This window comes from Heterocephalus glaber, unplaced genomic scaffold (assembly GCF_053883595.1).
Source record: "Heterocephalus glaber isolate CG9 unplaced genomic scaffold, H.glaber_assembly_v1.0 deba00001662, whole genome shotgun sequence".
Taxonomy (NCBI): domain Eukaryota; kingdom Metazoa; phylum Chordata; class Mammalia; order Rodentia; family Bathyergidae; genus Heterocephalus; species Heterocephalus glaber.
This window is the reverse complement of record NW_028258403.1, coordinates 2,082,505-2,104,098: the sequence shown is the minus strand read 5'-3', so window position 1 is coordinate 2,104,098 and position 21,594 is coordinate 2,082,505. Positions and strand designations below refer to the sequence as shown.

The following is a 21,594-nucleotide window of genomic DNA, read 5'->3' as shown; positions in this document are numbered from 1 at the left end:
AGCAATAGAGTTACAGATGTAGAAAACTTTAAGAAAGTGCATCTGCTGTCGCTGGGTGTGGTGGTGCACACCTGTAATCCTAATTTGGGAGCCTGAGAAAGGAGGATCCCTGGGAGTTCGAGGCCAGCCTGTGCTACATATTGAGTTGAAGGGCAGCCTGAACTACCAAGCAAGACCCTATCTCAAGGGCTGGGGATTTAGCTCCGTGGTTTCGCCGCCTGCTGCGCAAGTGCAAGGACCCGAGTTCAATCCCCAGTACCAAAAGAAAAAAAAAAAAAGACCCTATCTCAAAAAAAAAACAAAACAAAAACAAAACCCAGGGTAGAAATAAGGGACTATAAATATGTATTAGATATAAACTTACAGTTCTGTTTTCCTCTTGAGAGCTCTCTCCAATTCTTTTTTTCTGGATGTTTTCTTGCCCTCTAATACTCCAGGCTCTGATCCTCTTGTCCTTGTTAGAGAGGAGGTAATCCAGGCCTTTTAGCTGGAGGTTAACCCTTTGTAGATCAGTGGGGAGAAAGGTCATTGTTCTCCCTACTGGTAGGACTCAGAGGAACAGTAGCTTAACATTCACTGACATACCAAACTTTTCCAATAAAACTAAAGCTGAAGATATATTTAAATTAAGATTAATAGAGATGAGTATTTCCCTTTTGAATATTCCCTACTCCTCCAGAGTAGCTGTCTGCTCCTCTCTCTCTCCCCTCCACTTTTCCCCCATCTTCAAATAAACTGTCTTCTTTTACTTGAAAAAAAAAAAAGATTAATAGAGCCACTGTGGTGGCGCACACCTGTGATCTCAGTACTCTGGAGGCTGAGGCAGGAGGATTGCCATAAGTCTGAGGCTAGTTTGGGCTATATGGTCAGTTCAAGTCCAGCCTGGACTGCATAGTGAATCCCCATCTCAAAAAAAAAAAAATTGTGGTAGAATATACAGAACACTAAATTCACTATCTTAACCATTTTAAAATTCATTAGTGCTGGCCAATGTGTTCTCTCTTGCATGGTGGCCCATCCTCATGCTGTAGGGTACACTTATTTTCCTATTTTTACTTGGCCCAAACTTGCTCTGCAGAGCTTGTTTGTTTTCCCACCTTTAATAAAACTTTGCTAACTTCAACCCCCGTACCAAACAAAAAAACTTTGTTACCATTAAAAAAGAAAAATGTCCATTAGTGTTGAGAATATTCGCATTGTTGTGGAACTAATATCCAAACTTTTTTGTCTTTTTTTTTTTTTGGTACCGGGGATCGAACTTGGGTCCTTGTGCTTGCACAGCAGGCAGCGAAACCACTGAGCTAAATCCCTGGCCAAGCTTTTTTATTTTGCAAGACCCAAACTCTTTACCCTTTAAATAACAACTCACTCCCCACCCCCCTGCCAGCCTCTGGCAGCCACCGGCAGCCACCTTTCCATTTTCTATTGCTTATAGAGTTGACTATGTTAGATTATTGATTTTTAAAACACAGTCTTTGCTTTTTTTGGGTTTTTTTTTTTTTTTTGGTACTGGGGATCAAACTCAGGACCTTGCGCTTGTGAGGCAGGTGGTGGAACCACTGAGCTAAATCCCCAGCCCAGTCTTTGCTTTTTGATAATCAATATGTAATAAACAATTGTCATCTTAAAATTACTGAATATTCTTCTAGTATCTAAGTTTAAATATCTATTTATAGTTCTAGTCTATAAACATAATTAGTTCAATCAATGCTGTACCGGTATTTAGATGGTTTTTAATTTTTTGCACCTACATTGCATTAAAAATTCTCACAGGGTGAGTTCAAGGCCAGCCTGGAATATAACGAGAGACCCTGTCTCCAAAAAAAAATCTCATAGGGCTGGGGAAGTAACTCAGTGGTAGAGAGCTTTCCTAGCATGCTTGAGGCCCTGGATTCAATCCTCAGTACCTGAAAAAAAAAATCTCATATATAAATCCTAATTACATCCAAAATTATTAAATTATTTTTTCTCAGATTAATTACTAGAAGTAGAACTGCTAAACCAAAGAAAATTTGATACTTCTTTCCAAACTGTCAAACTAACTTTCAAAAAGGACCTATAGCCGAGGATTTAGCTCAGTGGTTTTGTCGCCTGCCTCGCAAGCGCAAGGACCCAAGTTCAATCCCTGGTACCAAAAAAAAAAAAAAGAAAAAGAAAAGGACCTATAGTTTATATATATCAGTTTATACTCCTATCAGCAATACCCAATTCTCACCTTAATTTCAGAGTCATCTTTTCTTTTTGAACACCTATTTCATGTAAACTGGCTGTGGTATGGGCCAGGGATTTAGCTCAGTGGTTCCAGTGCCTGCCTCGAAAGCACAAGGTCCCGAGTTCGATCCCTGGTACCAAAAAAACCAAAAACAACAACAACAAAAAACAACACACAAATAAACTGGCTGTGGTAGTGCATGCCTATAATCCCAGGAGGCTGAGGCAGGAGGATTACCACAAATCTGAGGCCAGCCTGGGCTACATAGCAAGACCCTGTCTCAAAAAAGAAAGGACTGGGCTGGGGATTTACCTCAGTGGTTCCGTCACCTGCCTTGCAAGCACAAGGACCTGAGTTCAATCCCTGGTACCAAAAAAAAGAAAGCACTAATGTATGACCTTTTTATTTTCATTCAAATTACTTTCATTGCTACTTACTTTGAATTTTAAAAATATTTATTATCAAACCAGGTATGGTAGCACATGCCTATAATCTCAGCAGCTGGGTGACTGAGGCAGGAGGATCACTGCAAGTTCAAAGCCAGCCTGGACTATATAGTGAGTTTAAAGCCAACTTGAACAACACAGTGAGACCCTGTCTCAAAAAACAAAACAAAACCATACAAAACAAAGCAAAATACCAAATTCAAGCCCAGCCCTGGCAATTTAATGAGACACTGTCTCAAAAATAAAAATTTAGGAGGGCTGGGGATTTAGCTCAATGGTACCTCATCTGCCTTGCAAGAACAAGGTCTTGAGTTTGATTCCCAGTACCAAAAAAATAAAAATTTTAAAAGGGCTGAGGATATAATTCAGTGCAAAGTCCCTGAGTTCAAGTCCTAGTACCGGAAAAAAAATTATCATTGTCTCACTGTGTAGCCTAGCCTGGCCTTGAACTCACAGTCCTCTTGCCTCAGCCTCCCAAGTGCTGGGATTACAGGTGTGCGCCACCAGGCCCCACAAGTGTATCAAATTGTTGCATATTTTTTACTTTTTTTGTTGTGCATGATTGTTTTAAATTGGTTTTTTTTTGTTTTGTTTTGTTTTTGGTACCAGGGATCGAACTCGGGACCTTGCACTTGCGCAGCAGGCAGCAAAACCACTGAGCTAAATCCCCAGCCCTGGTTTTGTGTTTTTGAGACAGGGCCTCACTAGGTAGTTCAGTCTGGCCTTGAACTCACTATGTAGCCCAGGGTGGCCTCAAACGTGCACCAATTCTCCTACTTCAACTTTGTTTTAAGTATTTTTTGAAACATATTTTAGAAAATTTTTTTCTGGTGGGAAGGACTGCCCGAGAGATCCCGAGGCGAGGCTCGCGTGCCCGCTCCCCCGCCCCCGGCCCGGCCCGGCCCCGGCCCCGGCCCCGGCCCCAGAGCCCACCAGGTCACCAGGCCCAGCCATGGTCAAGGCGATCCTCATCTTCAACAACCATGGCAAGCCGAGGCTCTCCAAGTTTTACCAGCCCTACAGTGAAGATACACAGCAAAAAATCATCAGGGAGACTTTCCATTTGGTATCTAAGAGAGATGAAAATGTTTGTAATTTCCTAAAAGGAGGATTTTGGTAATCAGTCTTAAACTGTGTAACTTACTGTGACCTATGGAGTTAAATCTAATTCATTGGAGGATATGACAACAAATTGATTTATAGACATTATGCAACACTATATTTTGTCTTCTGTCTGGATTCTTCAGAAAGTGAACTTGGCATTTTAGATTTAATTCAAGTGTTTGTGGGAAGATTAAACAAATGTTTTGAAAATGTCTGTGAACTGGATTTAATTTTCAATGTAGGCAAGGTTCACAATATTCTTGCCGGTCTGGGGATTTAGCTCAGTGGTTCCGCTGCCTGCCTTGGAAGCTCAAAGTCCTGAGTTTGATCCCCAGTACCAAAAAAATAAAATAAAATAAAATAAATAAAAAATAAATGCTTCTTGGGCCAGGGATTTAACTCAGTGGTTCCGCCGCCTGCTTTGCAAGTGTGAGGACCCAAGTTCGATCCCTGGTACCAAAAACGCCCCCCAAAACCCCACAATATTCTTGCGGAAATGGTGATGGGGGAATGGTATTGGAGACCAACACGAAATGAAATTGTTACACAAATTGATGCATAAAATAAACTGGAGAAATCTGAGGCTAGCTTAGCAGGAGCTCCAGCCCGTGCTGTATCAGCTGTAGAAAATATGAATCTTCCTGAGATCCTAAGAAATGTTAACATTGGTGACATCAGTATAAAAGTGCCAAACCTGCCCTCTTTTAAATAAAATATAAAACAGGCCACTCCCAGGTAAAATCCAGGAGGAAAATTCATCTAAGTTTATCATGAAGTTGTTTACCAAAAATAGTCTTAACTTTTGCTCTTGTATTTAAATCAAGGTACTGCATAGAAGTTGTGTAAAGTCAGCATGAAAGTTTGATGTTCCTTTTCTTGCTCAGTGATTTTAAAGAAATTTTATAGTTCCAGTGTGATTTTTTTTTTTTCTTTTCTAAACTGCATTCCTATGTCCACGTAAGGCATGCCTTTATGTACTGGCTATTACAGTATTTTGAAAGTGAGGTATTTCTTTAATTTTGTTTTGTTTTTTTGGTACTGGGGATTGCACTTGTGAGGCAGGCGGTGGAACCCCTGAGCTAAATCCCCGGCCTGTTCTGAAAGTATTTTTTAACAGCATGAAAGAGAAGGGAGGAAAGTAGTTTTATGTACTAGGCCTATGCTTTCCAAAGCAGTAGCCCTAGCCATATGTGTTTCCTGGACACTAAAATGTAACTAAGTAACTAAAGGTTTTTTTTGGTTTTTTTTTTTTGGTACCGGGGATCAAACTCCGGACCATGTGCTTTTTGAGGCAGGATCGAACTTGGGTCCTTGTGCTTGCAAGGCAAGTGACGGAACCACTGAGCTAAATCCCCGGCCCTCTAAAGTTTTAATGTTATCTTTTTTTTTTTTTCAGTTCTAAAACATTTATTGAGGTATATTTTATATGTATCTATTTCAAGTGTACAAGTATTTTTTTCCTTTTTTTGGTATTAGGAATTAAACCTAGGTCCTCATGCATGCTAGGCAAACTCTCCACCACTGAGGTGCAACTCTTTGCCTTTTTAAAATTTTATTTTGAAAGCCAAGTGTGGTGGTACACACCTGTAATCTCAGCTCTCTGGAGGCCAGGGTAAAAGGATTGCCACAAATTTGAGGCCAACTTGGGTTATACAGTGAATTCAAAGCCAGTCTGAACTATATAGTGAGACCCATCTCAAAAAATAATTTGGGGGGGTACTGGGGATCAAACTCAGGACCTTTTGCTTTTGAGGCAGGTGTGGCACCACTGAGGTAAATCCCTGGCCCTCAAACAAGAATTTTTTTTTTTGGTACCAGGGATCAAAAAAATATTTATTTTATTTGAGACAGGGTCTCACTAAACCGTCCAGGTGGCCTCAAAGTTGTGACCCTCCTGCCTCAGCCTCTTGGGATTACAAGAGCGCACTGCTGCACCTGGCTACAATTATGTTATTATTATTTTGGTGTTTGTGAGATAGAGTTGAGCTCTGTAGTCTAGTCTGGACTCAAACTCGATAAGTGGCCCAGGCCAACTACCTCTCCTCCTCTCTCAGACTCCCAAGTGCTGGATCAAGGCTATGCACTGGCACACTGTGTATAAAATTATTTTTTAAATTTGCGGATTATATCTATAATCATCATCATCATCACTTTTAGGACATTTTCATTTCCCAGTTTTATTTACTTTACCTTTAAATTTGAAGCCAAATGTGGTGGTGCAACTTGTAATCCCAGCAGTCTGAAGGCTGAGCCAAGAGGATCATGAATTTGAGGACAGGAAAGAAAAATAAAGTAAAAATAGAAAATAAATTTAAAAAAATTTTTGAGATGGGGGTTCTCACTATGTATTACAGGCTGGCCTTGAACTTGCAGTGATCCTCACCCCTCAGACTACCCAGTACTAGGATTAGAGGCATGCACCACCATGCATGGCAGAAAATAAATTTAGGTTTAAAAATTCATACTTAGGGGCCAGGGATTTAGCTCAGTGGTTCCGTCACTTGCCTTGCAAGCGCAAGGACCCGAGTTCGATCCCTGGTACCAAAAAAAAAAAAAAAAATTCATACTTAGGGCCGGGGATTAAGCTCAGTGGTTGCGCTGCCTACCTCAAAAGTGCAAGGACCTGAGTTCGATCCCTGGTACACACACAAAAAAAAATTCATACTTAATCTAGTTACTGAAAACTTTTACTCACATCACTTTAGTAAAAAAAATTTTTTTTTAATTTTTTTCAGGCTCTGAAGAGACGGGGCTTCATGACCTCTGCTCCATTGCCTGAACCTGCCAATTCAAATATGTGCCACCTTGCAAGTAACCTTTCTTTTTTTTTTTTGTATATCCTTTTATTGGTACATTTTAGGTGTACAATATAATGACATTCATCATTGGAGACATATGCACCTTTACATACTCTCTTGGTTCTTACTTTTTTTCCCCCTTCCTCTGCCCTCGAAAGTTACCTTTCTTTATGGTATTATGTCCTTTATTCAACATTTCTTCACATTCCCCAAATTTATCATTCTTTTTTTAATGTCTCATTTATTTATTTTTGAGATAGAATCTCACTACATAGTCCAGGCTGGCCTCAAACTCACTATGTAACTCTGGCTGATCTCAAACTTGCAACAATCCTCCTGCCTCAGCCTCCAGAGTGCTGGGATTACAGATGTGCACCATCAGGTCCAGCTATAATTCTTTTTATTTATTTATTTTGTACTGGGGATCAAACTCGGGTCCTTGCGCTTGTGTAGCAGGTGTTGAAACCACTGAGCTAAATCCCTGCCCTTGACTATAATTCTTTAACTGTTACTATGTCATTTTTTACCATTCCACAGAAGGGATATTAGGGTTCTTTGGACAAAGAGGAAGTGAGTGGGAGAGTGTGCTCTGGGGATTTAGGGGTCTGAATAAAATTTTATTTTAGTTTAGTTTAGTTCTTTTGAGTCAGAGTTTCACTATGTAGTTCAGGTTGGCTTTGAACTCACTATGTAGCCAAGGCTGGCCTTGAACTTTTGGTGATACTCCTGCCTCAGCCTCCCCAGTGCTGAGATTACAGGTGTGTGCCACCAAGTCCATCTGAGTACAAATTTAGGTGACAAGAAAGCAGTATTCTGCAAGTCGGGCTGTAGATTGGGTAATAACAAAAGAAAAGGGTCACGCTGAGCCAATGGCACACACTCGTAATGCTAGGTATTCCAGAGGCCTATGAAGGCAGATTGTGAGTTTGTTCCCTGCTTGGACAGTTTAGTGAGATCAGATCTCAAAATCAATTAAAAAAGTAGGGATGTAGCTCAGTAGTAGAGCACTTGCCTAGCATACACAAGGCTGGGTTCAATCCCCGATACTGCCAAAAAAAAAAAAAAAAAGTTATTCTATTGGAAATCTTCACCAGAAAATAAGAGAAATGCTCAAAATAGTGTTTAAAAATCCTTTGTGTAATTTTCATAATGGCCAGTCATGAGAAAGATAATTACTATGTGAAATGTAACTATATTTGAAAAGATCTGGGCCAGGCAGTTCACATAGTATTTTTATGACATTTAGATGTCAGCTCAAAGGGTCAGCCTCTGTCATCCCAGTGAAATAAGCCATAATAATGACATGCAAGGTTTGTCAACCAAAAAAGCACTGTGTAGACTGTATAAAGATTAGCTTAATGAAAATTTATCAGGAGGATCAAATCTTGTGCTTGAGAAACCAGGACAACAGATGGCAAAAGTGTTAAAGAGGGGCTTAACCTAGAAGAAGCAAGATTTAGGTCATTACTGGGAAGAAAATTAAAAGAAGCCAAATGAGACAGAGGAAATGTTGAAGAAAAACTTTTAGTAGCAAGGGAAAAAAGAAATTGAAGAAATAAAAATTACATGAGTCTTTTTAAATAAAGTAAATTAGTTTCACACTATCTCCTGAAGGGGATAGGGGCCTGTAGAACTTTGCATTGAAGGAATAAAAAAGAAGAGGAAGAAGAGCGTGTTCAGGGGTGTAGTTTAGTGGTAGAGCTCTTACCTAGCATATGTGAAGCTCTAGGTTCAATCCTCTGTACCACAAAAATAATGTAGAAAAAAGTAAAAATAACAGAGAGAGAAAGAGAGAGAGAGAGATATCAGAAGTTCAGATTATGGATCTACAATACCAAATCTGGCTCCATTTCTATTGACTTGATACTGAAAAACTGCAAACAGTTTAATGTCCAGGAATAGGAGATTGATTTAAAAATTATACTGTGTCCATAGATTTCAATGCAAAAAAATTTTTGAGAAAGGATCATGCTATGTAGTTCAGGCTGGCCTTGAATTTATGGAGATTCTCCGGCCTCAGCCGGAGTGGTAGGATTACAGGCCTGTGCAATCATGCCCAGCTTGCAATAGTGTATAAATTTGAGATTTACATATCTAAATGCACAAAATTTGCTGTATCTCAGTAATTTGGAGAAAACCAGCCAGGAGTGGAAGTATACACCTATAATCCCAAGTAAGCAGAACAGCAATTTATTTTTTTATTTTTTTTTAGGTACCAGGGATCAAACTCCGGTCCTTGCACTTGCGCAGCAGGCGGTGAAACCACTGAGCTAAATCTCCAGCCCCAAGAACAGCAATTTAGCTAGACCTTGTCTTGAAATAAAAGGGCTGGGTGTAGCTCAGCAGTAGAGCTCCTGCCTATTATGCTCAAAGCCCTAGCTTCAACTCCCAGCAGTCCAAAACAAAACAGAAAGAAAAACAGATTATATCCTAGGAGGTATATTAAGATATTTAGGTAAAAATAAACCTGCATTAAGATTTCAGAAAATGTGTACAGATCTATACCAAATAGCTAAGAGTGGATGGTTTTGGAGAAAGAATCACATAGAAATTTTCACTGTTTCTGTATTAAAATTTTTACAATAAATTTATATTATCAGAGCCTTTGTTTTGTTTTCTTCTGCTGCTATGAAGTGTTGCCCCTCTCCCACCCTGGCTTGGAGCCAGTTGATTATGGACTGAAACCTCTATGAACTGTAAGCCAAATAAATCCTTTCCTCTCTTAAAAAAAAAACAACCAATCTATATCATCAGAAAAAAAATCCCAAACTTTGGGCTGGGCATGATGGCACACATCTATAATCCCATCACGCTGAAAACCTGATGCCAGAACATCACAATGTTGATCCCAGCTTCGGCAATTTAGTGATTCAGAATTTGCAAATGAGAAGAGGATCAAGAGATGGAGGGAGGGGAAAGGAAAGAAGCCTAAAAAGAATTAAAATGTGGGCTGGGGATTTAGCTTAGTGGCACAGCGCCTGCCTTGCAAGCGCAAGGTCCTGAGTTCGATCCCTGGTTCCAAAAAACACAAAACAGAAAAAGAATTAAGATGTGTGTGGCAAGGGTGAGGCCCTGAGTTCGATTCTGGATACAAAAAAAAAAGATTTAAAATGTGTCATGCACATGTACCAACTCCCCATTGTAATAGGAGTTAGTGAGGCAGAAGTTAGGATTCTATTAGACATCAAGGACACTTGCCCCAAAATGGAGTCAGGAAGCCCAAAACAGAGTCTGCAGAGTCATCACCCTCCAAGGATTTTAACAAAAGCCTCTGCTAGGGGTCCTGTGGCTGTCTGGGACCTCCCTGGAGCATGACCGGGCAGGACATTGGCTCAAGGGTGCAGGGCCCTGTATGGACACTGTAAACACTACATAGATTGGACCCTATAAGGTATGTAGTCTCTTTTAGGGTAGAGATTATATTGCTCACACAATGGCCTGAAAATCCCTTAAAAATCCTAGACAAAGAGCCCTCATAGGTATCCTACTCAGAACCACCTCCTGGCTTTCTTGCCTTTATATTTTTAATTTCCTTGCCTTTATAGCTTTTACTTTCTTGGCTTTATATCTTTTAAATAAATTTGCTGACACGCTACCTCCTCTGTCCACAGTTTCACTTTTCAACATGTTAAGAGATGACCCAGGTGTTTCTGGCGCCTGCCTCGAAAGCGAAAGGTCCCAAGTTTGATCCCCAGTACCACAAAAAAAAAAAAAAAAAGACATGACCCAGACTTTCTGGTAACATGTCTGTAATCACTATGTACTGCAAACATGTACTAATTAAAATTAAAAAACAACAGAAAAAAACAGTGACTTAGAGACCCTGTCTCAAAAAGGGGATGTATTGGGGTTGTAGCTCAGGGCTAAGGCCCTATGGTCTCCAGTACCCCCCAAAACAAACAAAAGGGCCTGGCATTTAGCTCAGTGGTTCCACCGTCTGCCTTGCAAGTGGGAGGATCCGAGTTCGATCTCCGATACCAAAATAACCCCAAAAAACAAACAAACAAACAAAAAACAGAAAAAAGGAAAAACAAATATGATATTTCCATTTGGAAAGCATTAAAATAATGAGGGTGGGGCTGGGGATTTAGCTCAGTGGTTCCAGCACCTGCCTTGCAAGTGCAAGGTCCCAAATTCTATCCCCGGTACCAAAAAAAAAAAAAAAAAAAAAAAAATGAGGGGAGGAAGAAAAAAATTGGAAGTCTTGAGAAGGCATGATTGATGATTTTTCTTTAAATAAATTTTATTTTATTTTATCCCATTTGCCCCCAGGCCCTTCCTCTCCCTATGTACAGAAGCTTTATTTCCATTTTTTCCTTCTATTTTTACTTTGTTTCTTGTCCCTTCCTTCCTTTCTCCCTTCCTCCTTGTTCCCCTTCCCATTTGAACACTTTCTTCCCATTTCCCAACATCCATTATACATTTCGGTCCTTATTTCCACTTTTGATCTCTCACACCAGAGAAACAATGAAGTATTTAAACATGTACGAGGCTGTGTGGGGGGTGGGGGGATGTTTAGCTCAGTGGTGCCACCGCCTGCCTCACCAGCGCAAGGTCCTGAGTTCGATCCCCGGTACCAAAACAAAAACAAAAGCAAAAACAAAATAAACATGTGTGTCGATTTATTTCACTTCAGAGCATGCTCTCAAGGCCTATTTAGCTATAATTTATATTGTAGAAGCTAGAACATCAACAATCTATTCCTAGAGTCTACAATGTAAATTCCTCACTGTGATTTTACACACTGCCAAAAAGCTTTAATTTTTTTTTTTTTTTTTTTCAAAAAAGGCTTTTGATATAAGGAAAATCCGGGCCGGGGATTTAGCTCAGTGGTGCCTCCCCACCTGCCTTGCAAGCTCAAGGTCTGCAGTTTGAGCCCCAGTAAAAAAAAAAAGAAAAAGAAAAATCCGTATGATGGAATGCTATATTAGATAACAATCAAACAATCAATCTATTAAATGTTGATTAGTATACGTACACAAAATCCAAAATAGGGTTTGTAAATAAAAGGACTACAAAATAAAGCATGGTGCTAGCTTGTTATAGGGGAAATAATGACCTTGAAATGAGTTTGAGGAAGATACAAAATTTGAAGACCAAAACTGTCCTCAGTTTTGGGTCATAGCTGATGTATAGACCAGTATATTGAGTATAAAAAACACTTAGAAGTGTCAACCAGGCCGCCCAGCCTCTGGGCCTAAGTGAGTGCTGTAAAAAATAAATACAGTAAGAAATATATAATATAAATAAATATATATATATACATATATGGGACAGTCTATTTGCTTGTCCTAGAAAAACAGGAGAGAATACTACTAATAATAATTTAGTATATTTTGTTCTTCTAGGCTTTTTAATTTTGCCTTTTGGTTTAAAACAATGCACGCATATAGAAAAAAACTCACAGAGACACCAGTGAGAAAGGTAAGTTTCTCTCAGCAAAGCCAATAGCTAGCTTTCTTGTGAGTCTCTCTGGAACTCAGAAGTAACTCAAAACTAATGCATAACACTGCCTTCACATATTCATGTATCTCTTAAAATATTCACAAATGCAGTGACGTCTGATAGTGTGTTACTTTACCTACTCACAGGTGGGCCTGGCCCTGGCTAGCACGGAGGCCCTGGGTTCCATAGTGATACTGAAGGTGAGGTTGCTCCTCAACAGCTGCCCGGAAGTCTCCGCTTTCAGAGTAGAGCTGGACCTGTTCACAGGGTGGCTGGCGGTGACTGAAAGCCAGACACTGGGCCTCAAGATGAGGGTATTTAAGAGACCAGAAGCCGCGGGCCAGGCCAGTGTGGTTGGCTTGTAGATCATTAGTGAGGGAAAGGAGAGCAGATGAGAGCCGAAGCGTTCTTAAGAAAGCTAGCTAACCCTCGGGGGAGAGGAGCTTTCACCTTTGTCGTTGATAACCCTTTCCGGTAATGTTTGAGAAAAATGTTTTTTTCTTATATGCATGTATTGCTTTAAACTAAAAAGCAAAAAAAAAAAAAAAAAAAAAAGAACACTTCCTTTATTTTTGGTACTGGAGAGGAATAGGGAAATCGGTTGGCTTGGGTAGAAACGTGTGGTGGAAAGAAAGGGCCTGACAGGGCGGAGAAGAGCTCCAGGAGGAAGCTGACAGGAAATGAGAAACGCCTGGGAAAACTGTAGGGTTGGTTAGTTTTCTACATTTAAACATGGTCTGCTCATCATCGCTCCATCCCCATTCTAAAAAAAGTCCTTTCTTTATCCATACAGCGTGGCGGAGTTTTCTTTTGGCGCGTTTTCATTTTCTTAAGCCCGAGGCCAGGGCAGATTTCTCGCGCACGCTGACTGTAGCCTTTGCCCCTCCCCGCCCTCGCGCCGCGGGAATTCCGAGCTGTGGGCCCGCCTTCCGCTAAGCGCTCTAAACAGCAGACGTTGGACATTGAAGCCGCCAGTCAGACCGCCCAGATACCCGGATGTGAAGCGGTGCGCGATACAAAGGCGAATTTCCACCCCCACTCCGTCTCGTACAATGGCCAATAACCAGTCTTTAGGTACTAAGTGACAGGATAGATAACCAGTTACAAACTAGTTTCTGTCACGCATGTGGAAATTGTGGGGTTTAGCCTCACCCACTGCTGATTGTGATTGGGTAAAATTGTGAAGAGCGGCAGAGTTGTTTAATTAGCAGCGGGAGCGAGAAAAGGCTCAGCCAATAAGGAGGCTCTTAGGAGTGGGGCGGGGGCTAGGCCTTCGCCTCGGCGGCAGAGGAGACTCGGGGGCCATTTTGTGAAGAGACCAAGACTGAGCGGTCGTGGCCGCGTTGCCGACCTCGAGCAGCAGTCGACTTCACATAGAACCTGGGAGCAGGAGATTCGGAATCGAATCTCTTCTCTCATCCCTCTCCTGGTAAGTGGAGAGGGTGGACGGCAGCGAGGCGCTGGGTTTCTCAGGGGGCTCGAAGGAGTGTGGGAGAAAAAGACGAAGGAATTCTTCACTCGGTGAAGTAACCAGGCCTCATTTGTTGGGTTTGAACTCGGGAGAGTTTTTCAGGCCATAACCTCTGCATAGGTTTAACCTACTTTACTCTAGGCCACGATCGTCAGGCAAAATGTCCTTTTGTCGCTGTGGCGTTTAACGGCTGCTTTTTTCCTTTTTACGACCGTCAAGACTGGAGAAACCGTGAAAGTGAAGATCGAGATGCTCATTAACATAATTTGAAGTTAATGTATTATTGATGCCTTCTGTTCCGTCTGTTGCCTTAAATTTATTTTTGCTTTTTGGTTCGTTATTTTTCGTTGTTTTTTGAGACGGGGGTCTCTGTATTCCGGGCTGGCCTTGAACTCGGAGTGATCCTTCTGCCTCAGCCTCGACTGCTGGGATTTCAGTTGTGCGTCACCAAGCCGGCTGCCTTAAATTTAAAATTTAGGCGGGGGATGGGACAGGATTACCAAGTACATGTTTCGCGAGCCTCTGAATTCCAGATCCTGCTGAATGCCTAGAGTTAGGGGGGGGTTTTGTTTTTGTTTTTTTGGTGTTTTGAGACAGGATCTCACTAAGTAGTTCAGGCTGGCCTCGAACTGGCAGCAATCCTCCTGCCTCAACCTCAAACTCCCCTCCCCCCCACCTCTTCCCCCGGTGCTGGAATTATGGGCGTGCGCCACCATGCTGGGTAGTAGATTTGGTTTTTATTGACTGCTTTTCGTTTTGTTCTTTGTAAGCAAATGGTGGATCTTCAAGTGGTTACTTTCGATTTGGTTTTTAAAAGGAAATTTTGTAGCCCTAATAACAGTAATAATTACAGCTGATTTACTTTTTGTCTGCAGGTTACAAATTACTTGAAATATGTAAGTTAGTGGAACTTTGCTTCAGGTAGGTATTACCTTTCTCAGATAGAAACTTAAGGCATAAGGTTGTTAGGATCATATTAAATCAGTAGCAAAACTACTAAGGAATTTGACCACTATGTAGTTTAATAGTTTTACTTAATAATTGGAATGCTAGGTACTAAAGTACTATTTTATTCCTCAGAAGAACCCAAGTTACAGAAACCTCAAATAACTGGAAATTCCTAAATTGAACTGGGGAAAACAAGAGTTGTGGTTGATTTTCTTTTCTTTTTGGGGGGGTACTGGGGATAGAACTCTGGACCTTGTGCTTCCGAGGTAGGTGGCGGCACCACTGAGCTAATCCCCGGCCCTTGTGGTTGATTTTCTATGATAAAAAACTAACTTTGCAGGATATTCTGGTGTGAATCAATCCCATCCTTTTAGAAAGGCAAATATGCACAGCAGTATTTTTATTATAGCAAATATTACAGTTCCTCTTTCCTAGGTACTGAAACTTCATTAATTTTTTTTTGTAAATTAAGAAATAAATTGGGGTTTGGGGTGTAACTTAGTGGTAGAGTACTTAAATAACCAGCAGAGGTCCTAGGTTCAATTCCCTGTGTAGCAAAAAGAAAAAACGCACCAGGATTATATTCCAGTGGTGGAGCCTAAGTTTAGTGTGCAGTAAACCCTGAAATCAAGTCCTAGCATGATAAATATATGACATAGCCCTTCAGTGTCACATTTACTTACTGGAAAGACACTAAAAAAAAAAAAAAAAAAATCCATGCTTAAAATTTCGTTAAGAGTTATTTTTCACAAAAGTTAATGCATTTAAGCACAGTATAAATCAATACTGTACAAATTTATTCCTTAAACCTGTTTGGTAGAAAGTAGAGGTCAAAAACCATGATCTTTGTTTTTGCTTCACTGGGAATCAAACCAAGGGACAGTTAGCACTGAGCTACCTCCCCAGTCCTGTTTTACTTTGAGTCTGGGTTTTGCTAAATTGCTCAGGCTGGGCTTGAACTAGTGCTGAAATTACTGGCATGCGCCACCAGACCTGACTCCCTTTTATTCTTTAAAGCCTAAACATTTGAATTATACATGGGTTTAAAATTAGTTTCTCACTACATTCAATGGTTAGAAGTGAGATGTGAGGGCAGTAATTGATTTAATAGGAAATAATATATTAAAATATTGTTGGTAAATGTCAGATTAATACATAAGAGCAATTACTGGTAGGTGTTGAAGTTAATCGAAGGACACTTCCTTGAGGTGTTAGAAATAAAGGTTCCTGAGGATCATGTACCATGGTAACATTCCTGAGTTAGTATCAGGAATTCTTTAGCTGCAAAACTAGTATCAGACAGTTCTAATGTGTTCTGAACTAGGTAAGCATTGTTCACTCAGTTTGGAAGGCTTTAAAAAGGATGCAGTTGCAGGTGTTTGGACCTCTTTGTTAACCCATGTCAATCATTTCTTAGGAATACTTGACATTTGCTGTTCCTTCTGTAGAGTATTTAAACTGTACCGTGTGTTTATAATTAGATCTCAAGAGTTTGACATTACATATGACCTTGTTTTGAATTTCAGAATAGGTGTTTTAATTGGGTTTTTTTTGGTACTGGGGATCGAACTCAGGACCTTGTGCTTTCAAGGCAGGTACGGTGCCACTGAGCTAAATCCCCAGATGTAGGTGTTTTAATTTTAAAGATTAATTATATTAATGGTGAGTGAGGTATTAATTACCTAGGGAGTGTAACAGTGGAAAGAATCTTGGCCTAGGAGTTAGGAAATCTAGATTTTAATCCCCCTTGCTGATTGTATCTCACTGGACAAAACTTCTGCATTTTAGTTTTACAGTTACAAAATAAGGGGACTACCTGGTTTTGTTTGTTTTTTTGGTACTGGGGATGGAACTCAGGACCTTGTGCTTGCGGCTGGCGGCACCACTGAGCTAAATCCCCGGCCCTAGACTACCTGTTTTAATTTCTGCAACTGAAGTCATTTGTTGTGAAAGGCTTAAAAGTTGAGAAAGTTTGATAATTAAAAGTTTTCTGCATTAGTAATTACTATTAACTGCTTTCAAGCAGTATGTCAGCCTTTATTTTGGTAGTCTTTGAGGAGTATTTATTCATACTTCCAGTGTATACTCATTGTCATTGGGAACTGGGAAGATTATGATTTTGTACATATTAGATTTACTAGAGGAACTGGTGAAAATCAGAGGTGCTAGGTGGAGCATAATTAGGGAGTATTCATTATAGATAATGTGGGTTTTGGATTTAGAAAAGGAATAAAGGATTAAAGGAATAAAAGGATTGTCATAGCATTTTAACTTTCCCCGGAAGATTCACTGAATCAGGATAATGTTCTTGAGTTTACTTTTTTAAAAAATGTTTAAGTGTTTAGTTTTTTTTAAAGGTTTTTGTCAAAATTTTAAGATTTGTGTGGCTTTTTTTTTTTTTTCTTTAAGTTTTTAAAAATTTTCAGTACAGTGTCCTGTGTATTTCAGGCTGGCCTCAAACTTGGAGTGATCCTTCTGCTTTGGCCTCCCTGGAGTGCTGGCATGCACCAGCACATGCAGTATATTTTTGTTTGAGACTGTGTGCTTCAGGCTGGCCTTGAACTGACTTGTGTGTATGTAGCCCAGGCTGGCCTCAAAGTTGGACACAATCCTCCAGCTCCTGTCTATTGAGTTGGCATTACAGGCATGTGCCACTGGGCCTGGCAGGTTTATTTGTATTGTGTTAGGAAAACATTTCTGCCTCAATACACTGGAAAGAAGAGACATGCTGAGGAAGTGAGTCTTTTCTTTTTGGACAGGGTTTTACTCTGTAGTTCAGGCAGTCCTTGAACTCTGATGATCCTCTTGCCTCAGGCCAACCCACCCCCAAGTACTGGGATTGTAGCTGTCAGCTACCAGGCCTGGAAAGGAATGAGTCTTAACTAGGGGTAGGAGTTCTTCACAGTTTTCACAGCGAGCTTCAACATGATGTGCTAACAGACTCAGCAGGAGGCTGATTAAAACATTGCTGGACTCAGCACAAGAATTTCTAATTGGGTTAGTTGGGTGGGAGCTTAGAATTGGATCTGTAATAGGGCAGTTTAGAATTGGATGGTATTCATGCTGTTGGTTGTAAATTTGCTGAGAGTACTTGTAAAAGGAATCTAAACCTTATGAAATTTTGACAAAGTATAATCTAGTGATACTCTTGAGAAGTTATAATAAATTGCTTAAGTTGTTGTGCCCAGTTCAATGTGTTTTAGGGGAGACATCTTGATATTGAAGGATATAAATGCTTTCATGCTTACTGCTTTTTTAGCTTGTCCTGTGGCACATGTGCAAAGGGTTTGCTTGTGGAGGAGTCATAAAGTTAACATCTGAAGAAAAAACTTTTTTCCCTGGTACTGAGGGTTGAATCCAAAGCCACCTTTTTATTACATTTCCAGCCCTTCATATTTTAAATTTGAGACAGGATCTCAAGTTGCTCAGGCTGGGCTTGAATTTCCGATTCCCCTGTCACAGCCTCCCAGAGTGCTGGGATTATAGACATGTACCACCTTTAAATCCTGAAAATTTTTCTGCAGGTTTGCACTGTGACTGCAAATAAGAATGTTACACTGTTAATCCCAAAATACTGACTCAAAGGAGATAACATTCAAATGTATATTTTCTAAATTTACAAACTTTAAACAGTTTTTACATTTGCACAATTAAATGTAAAAGTAACTTACACGACATGCTTCAGTTTGTGTACTTTAAAAAAAATTATAGTTAAAAATCTGTGTACCTGTTCTGTTTCTGTAATCTTTCATATTTGGCTCAAGAAAGCACTTTAAAAATTCAATTTAGGGCCGGGGATTTAGCTCTGGTTCTGCCACCTGCCTCAGAAGCATAAGGTCCTGAGTTTGATTCCCAGTACCAAAACAAAACAAAACAATTTAAGATGCTTAGCTGGGCGTGGTGGCGCACGTCTGTAATCCCAGCACTGGGGAGGCTGAGGCAGGAGGATTGCCATATATTTGAGGCTAGCCTGTGCTACATAGTGAGTTCAAGGCCAGCCTGAACTACTTAGTGAGACCCTGTCTCAAAAATCCAAAAAAAAGATGGCTTGAGTTTACTGAAACCTGTAAGGGAGAATAAGACCTCATGGCTAAATATTGAAATGTGAACGCAACCATTTCATGCTTATTTGCACAGTGAGCTACAGTCTCTAATTGCAGTTCTTCTAGTTAATATACCCATCAGTTTGTGTCAAGTATCAGATTCTTTTAATCCATAACTTGTAATTAGTGCTATGTATACGGCTGAGATGTGAACCACAGATTCCACGAGGACCATATTTTCATCTGTTTATAATAACATTACTCATAATAGATAAGCTTTTCCCTTCATAGGTATGATATTTCATTGTTCAGCAGACAGAAAGGGCTCCTCCATAACATCTTTTCCCCATCAGGCCTTGTGGTTTGATCACTCATTCTCTCTTTTCTTTTTTCTTTCTTCGGTATTGGGGGTTGATCCTAGGAGCCTTGCCAGTGTTAGGCAAGGCTTCGTACATTCCTAGTCCTTTTATTTTGAGAGAGGGTCTCACCAGGTTGCCCAGGCTGGGCTCAAACTTGGGGCCCTTCCACCTCAAGCTTCCCAAGTAGCTAGAATGACAGGCATGCACCACCATTCCAAGCACACTCACTGGTTTTGAGAATAGATGAGTCATCTCTAGTGTATATCTTTGTGGTAGACCATTTACCTTTGGTCTTTATTAACTTCATAGGAAAAAGTACATGGACTTAAAAAGTTTAAAACCCACGAATCTGCTTACCTTCTCAGTATTTGACATTTGCTCACTTCTTTATCTGTGTTGGCCAGGTTCTTTATTTTCCTTGCCCAAACTGCTGATTATCAACATAAATGTTCAAATGTATTCTCTTCTGGAGTCCCTAAGGGAATGTTGACATATATTTAGTTAATTTTACCTACCTATTGATGTTAAAGAATTGTCAAGACAGTCACTGGTAAAAGTGATGATTCTATAAATAAAGGCTCTTCCCATCCCAGTGAAATGTTATGCTTTACCAAAATGTATTAGATGCAATAGACAGATGTTTCTGTCAGGGGTTAGGGCACAACATTTCTGAGGAACTCTTGACTCAATCTGTCCCTTCTCCTTTCACAGGGCAGCAAGGCGAACCCCATCCCTACTCACTGGAGCTCAGCTTTGATTTTTAACCTCCTTTCCCCACCCTTTCAGAACACACACATTCCCATTTCAAAACTGATTTTATAAAGACATTTTATACATAATGATGCAACATGATGTGCACTACAGCAAATTTACAGGTGTTTTTTTTTAATTGTTTCCAAAAACGGGACCTGGATTTAAGATGTAATTTTTAATATTTCTATTTTTTAGCAGTTGGGTTAGAGGAGGAGCCTTTTAGCCTCTTATAAACTGACCTCTCTACTTCCTCGTGTATTTTTAAGATTGATGGATGATGTGGAAAGGGCTTTGCTTGTCTGCTACTGAGAACATTACCCTTGCGGTTTTTGTGGAAACTGCTTTTGGAAAGAAAAGAAATGAACTTTACTTACTTGACATTTTTTCACCTCCCGTTTTTCTAATCTGGGCTATTTTTATTTTTGTTTTTTTACAGTGAGATTTTTTTGATCTTCAGCTACAGTAAGTTACTCCATTTTTTTTTTACATTTTTCCTGACTTTCCGCTGATTTCCTTTTTATTGTTGTTACTAGTTATTATTTATTATTATTATTATTATTATACTTATGATGGTGATGATGATGATGATAATGACACTGATGATTTTTAACCGGATTAAAATCGAGTTTTTCTGAATGTTTGTAAGAATTTCTTCGGCCTCCTGATTAACTTTGGAGTTTTACATCTTGGGAGAGAAAGCAAAGGCATTAGCATTTTTAAGTGGATTGATCACGTAAACCTTCTCTCCCAACCTCACCCTTGTCCTCAACCCCTTCCCCACACTGGCAATAATTTTACTGGCTGTTAAGTCTGTGACCTTATTTTTCCTGATCTTTAACTTAACTGTTTTAGAGCATCTCTGGACGTCTGTATTTTTAATTTTTTTTATTTTTGTTTTTTTATTTTTAATCTTTCATTTGTTAAATTTTTAAACTGTGCTGCAATAAAATGTGTGTGGTACTACTTAACACCTATTATAGTGATGGCATTTTCCTGGAAAGCCATCTTCCTCCTGTTTCCCTTGAAATCCCATCCTGCTTTTCCTGTACACTACTCCTCACAAACCACAAGCTGCAGCAACATGGATGCCCAGCCTGGAGCAGCATCAGCCAGGATGACCTGGAGCCAGGGGGGCCTTCGGAACAGATGCACACCCTTCCTGGGTGATGGTAAGAGGTGTAAGGTCCACTTGGTTTCATTGCAAACACTAGGAAAACATTTAAGTTGATGTATAGGTTATATCTTCTGGAACAGATGCACACCCTTCCTGGGTGATGGTAAGAGGTGTAAGGTCCGCTTGGTTTCATTGCAAACACTAGGGAAACATTTTAGTTGATGTGGTGTAGGAAGTGTTTGGGTTAACCCTTTTGGGTATACATCTTGTGATGTTTTCCAGGAGAGGCATCCTCAGTTATTTATAAACTACTGTAACAATGAGTTTAATTAACTGGGGCTGATTAGAGAATTTTTGGTAATTAGAAAGAGGAGTGGAAGTTTATACCTACAATTGAAATGTCTTGTTTTAATAGCAAGGCAAGGACATACTAGGGAGCTCTTTTTGTAAAAATATTACTTAATATCTTTAGGTTTGTGGCAGTATTCTGGATTGTATTTATCTTAACTAAATTTAACGTGAATCAAGCCACAAAAGACATGCTATAACAATAAAATGTTACCTTGTGAGATTTTTTTAGGAGTTAAGAAAAGGGAAGGTAGGGTTTTTAATCTCAGAAAGCAGGAAGATAAATTTAATTTCTGCACCTGAATTAAGAAGGATCTAGGACTGAATCCTTTTCCATTGCTGATTTGAGGTTACCCATTGGAGAGTCCAGTGTGTTTGCTCTGGTGGTAGGAAGAGCCTTTTAGTGTCTTACAAACTAGTGCACTTCCTCATGTATTTTTATGAGGTTTCAAAAAAAAATAACAAAAACAGATCAATGAGGATATGAATATAGCCAGAGTTAAGGATTTTTGTAACCTTAAGTATTTTAGCGACTACAGTGAAATTTTCATTT

At 39.9% G+C, this 21,594-nt stretch overlaps 2 protein-coding genes, 1 long non-coding RNA gene and 1 pseudogene across 20 annotated transcripts in view; 3 read left to right on the top strand and 1 right to left on the bottom strand.

Moving 5' to 3' along the window:
- Rpgrip1 (RPGR interacting protein 1) overlaps positions 1-2,901 on the bottom strand; it is a 74,318-nt gene extending 71,417 nt beyond the window's left edge. For 3 of the 11 annotated variants that reach the window (XM_021244561.2, XM_021244563.2, XM_087197143.1), the window contains exons 1-2: positions 2,216-2,896; positions 365-500 (exon numbers count right to left, since the gene is read on the bottom strand). The gene's annotated coding sequence lies outside the window, so the exon portion shown is untranslated. Of the gene's footprint in view, positions 1-364; positions 501-2,215 lie in introns of all 11 variants that reach the window. The other 8 variants (XR_002389413.2, XR_015445785.1, XM_021244559.2 and 5 more) reach the window with 5 other exon arrangements.
- LOC110345825 (uncharacterized) overlaps positions 1-10,624 on the top strand; it is a 59,876-nt gene extending 49,252 nt beyond the window's left edge. Inside the window, exons 4-5 of the long non-coding RNA XR_015445787.1 lie at positions 6,498-6,573; positions 8,773-10,624. This is a non-coding gene — a long non-coding RNA (uncharacterized LOC110345825). The remainder of the gene's footprint in view (positions 1-6,497; positions 6,574-8,772) is intronic.
- On the top strand, positions 3,611-4,532 carry LOC101717514 (AP-3 complex subunit sigma-1-like; annotated as a pseudogene).
- Positions 10,625-13,251: 2,627 nt separating the features above from the next.
- Positions 13,252-21,594, top strand: part of Hnrnpc (heterogeneous nuclear ribonucleoprotein C) — a 66,654-nt gene continuing 58,311 nt past the window's right edge. For 3 of the 8 annotated variants that reach the window (XM_087197150.1, XM_087197148.1, XM_087197146.1), the window contains exons 1-3: positions 13,280-13,434; positions 19,538-19,701; positions 20,016-20,041. The gene's annotated coding sequence lies outside the window, so the exon portion shown is untranslated. Of the gene's footprint in view, positions 13,435-14,351; positions 14,398-19,537; positions 19,702-20,015; positions 20,042-21,594 lie in introns of all 8 variants that reach the window. The other 5 variants (XM_087197152.1, XM_087197149.1, XM_087197147.1 and 2 more) reach the window with 4 other exon arrangements.